Consider the following 3,400-nt stretch of genomic DNA (forward strand, 5'->3'; position numbering starts at 1 on the left):
GCAAGAGGGGAAGACCCTCTATGAGGTGGATTGATTCAGTGACTGGGGTAATTGGATTAGGTGTGTCAGAGGCAGTGCGATTGGCACAGGATAGAGCAGGATTTAGGGCTGTTGTACATAGGGTCGCTATGAGTCACAAAAGACTTGACGACACATAACAACAATAAAATATATTATTATATTGTATATATTAACAACCAGTTATATCAACTAATTCTTTTTCTCTTTAGTTAAATCTTCCTGGATAGACTCCTTCTGACTATCAGATTAGGTTAATCCTCTTTACATTATTGTTTTCCTTAGCACTTGCCTTGCCTTCCTAGCATTTAACTTTCCTTAGCGTTACCTTGCCTTATTCTATGACTTCTCATGGATTTATTTAAGATTTTTTCTCTCAACCACCTTATACTCCTGGAAGACATTTACCTATGGTGGAGAGTGTTTGGTGGCATTCCCCGTTTAAAACAAGCTTAGAAGCAGGAGTGGCATCTGTAAATAGCTTGTCTCTGGAAACCCCATGAACCCGTAGAAAAGGATCAAAGTCACATGAGTGTTGAGGACTTTCATTCATAGGGTCACTATGAGTCGCCTATGTCTCCACGGCACTTAACAACAATAACATTTAGCCTTTAGTGTAGAGATTACAATATGTAGAAAATGGAAAAGTCATCTCTTAGGTAGGCATCAGTCTTTTTCAGAGTGTGTAGACGACTGTTAATGACATCTGCAAGTTTAAGAGGAGTGGTGTTTCATCTCATTGGTTCAAAGTGGAAAAAGATGGAAGTGTCCAATGTCATAGTTCAGTTCACAAGACTAATTTGTTTTCTACCTCCAAGCATAACATTTGTGAACTCCCAAGTAATACAACCGCTTTGTGTGTGGTTTGTGTGTGTGTGCATAATAAATTGTTATTAAAATTATTTATATACAGAAATAAAATAAATTATCATTAAAATTATTTTATATAGGAATTGTTCAAAATTATATATATATATATATATATATGTACACACACACACACACATGGTTTTAGCTGTACAAAAATGTTTATATAACCATCATTTGCAGATAGGAGATGTGAATTGGACAAAAAAAGGCTAAATCATCTAAGTGCTTAATGATTAAAAGACTACATACATTTTAAATCTGTTATTTATTATTCCCAACATGAATCCATTGCCATTAAACCAATTCTAATACATAGCAATACTGTGTGACAGAATACAATTGTTCCATAGAGTTTCCAAGTCTACAAATCTCTAAAGAAACAGATTAAATGGATTGCCTCACTGTTCTCCTACAGAGAAGTTGGTAGGGTAAAAAAATTTCCTCCTCCTCCTCCTTCTTCTTTTTTTGTTAAGAGCTAAACACTTCTTATCAACACACACACACATCCACCAGTGAGTAGATTCTGGCTTATGAGGACCCTTCACAAAATTGCTGCAGCTGTAAATCTTTGTGAAAAGAGATTGTCCAACATACCGACTGTTAAATCAATGAATTAATAAACTATAGTTTAAATCTGCTTTGCTTCGTCTATTCACATTTAAGATATCTAACAAAAAAGAGAAAGAAACTACTTCATATTTCAAAATATTAAGATACCAAAAACCCTAATATAAAACTTCATTTTACATGTACTCAAAGTTTCAATTCTTTGTTGATTTATGGTTATAGATCTTACCATCACTCCCACTAACAAACACATCACATTCTACTTGTTATCCTACTCTAATAAAGGAAGAAAGATATTTGTCAAACCCAAAATGGTTTTTGGTTAATTCAATTACCTCTCTTTGTTGTTGTTTTGTTTGTTTTTATAGTCATTATTTTATATATATATTCAGTATGTATTCTTTAGTCTGACTTTCTTCATCATATCATCTCATAGAACATTTACTTCCTTATCTGGAAGAATCAGGAGGCTGCTTGATTCTAATACTAGTTTTCCTTTAAAAACATAGCACTGGCCAAGTCCATTTTTACTTGAAGTCCTGGATTTTTGAAAACAGAGGCTATAGATTTATTGCAAAAACATATTGAGATTAGATTGAAAGTACTTAAAATTATGTGAACTGTAACATGAGTGGTTTTGGAACATAAAAAAGGAAAATTCTTTCTTTAACATGATTATGTATACATATCCAATTTTAAACATGATTATCTATACATATCCATATCTATATGCACATATATTCAGTGTTTCCTGGAATTCGTTTTTGCCCCTGGAATTCTTGAGATGATAACTCCTGTGAGGGCTTCACAAACTATGATTCCCTGTGTTGGGGGTTGGCAGCCCATCATAGATGGTGGGCCAACTATTCAATTATTCACTCAAGTTTAGACATTTGGTCTCCTTTGATATAAAATACTATTATTTTATAGATATATGGATCTCTTTTTCTAAATGTTTAAAATTATTTATTTAAATTTCCCTAAGATATACACCTTCTAATGTTTATTTTCGTTTGATCATGACTTTTGGATTCAATATAGGAAATAAGTAAATGTACCTGAAAGGCTGAATTTAGGTAGTTAATGTAAAAGGAAGTAGAAAATCTGTGGCACCTCTCCATGTCTCTCTTTGACTTATGTCCATGCTTTTCCTTTCCTCGTTTCAGGTTACCCAATAAACAAAGGAAGTAAAGATTTATTTGTGCATACTTTCCAACTTGTAGTGAAAACGTCTGCTCTTTCTTTAAACCACATCAAAGATCTCTCCCAATTTTATAGCACCTTTCTATGGAATCAAAATCTCTTTTCAAGTTTGTAATTGCCAATGAGGATTGTAGAATGGTTCAAGAAGGGTCTTCAAAACTGTACATTTACAATCTCTAGTAGCATGGATGTAAATCAAGAAATGTATACAGCAAGGCATACTTTCTCCATGTATATGCCAAGCAAAAAAGTCTTAGAAGCTAGGGCATCAGGAACAGAGAAAAATTAATCTGGAATATGCAAATTACACAAACTTCCTTGCTGAAATTGAGGAGGATCTGGAAGATTGCTGTGGAAAATCAAAGCCTTCAATATTAACTACATCTCAACATCAAGAAAACAAAAATACTCACTGTTGAGGCAATAGACAACTTCCTGAAAGATGGAGAAAAGATAATCAAAGATTTCATCTTGCTTGGGTCCACAATCAGTGGAACAGTGGATCAATCTTACTTGACACCATGAGTCAAAAAATTAGAAGACATGTCATATTGGGTAAATCTGCTTTTGAGAAGCTCTTCAAGATGTTAAGGAACAACGACGTCAGTTAAAGATGAAGTTACATCTGATTTAAGTCATGGTGGTTGTTGTTGTTGTTATGTGCCGTCGAGTCGCCTGCGACTCATAGCGACCCTATGTACAACAGCCCTAAACTCCGCTCTGTCCTGTGCCAATCGCACTG

The sequence above is a fragment of the Elephantulus edwardii genome, unplaced genomic scaffold (genome assembly GCF_000299155.1).
Source record: "Elephantulus edwardii isolate Elephantulus edwardi_28Jun2011 unplaced genomic scaffold, EleEdw1.0 scaffold00085, whole genome shotgun sequence".
Classification (NCBI taxonomy): domain Eukaryota; kingdom Metazoa; phylum Chordata; class Mammalia; order Macroscelidea; family Macroscelididae; genus Elephantulus; species Elephantulus edwardii.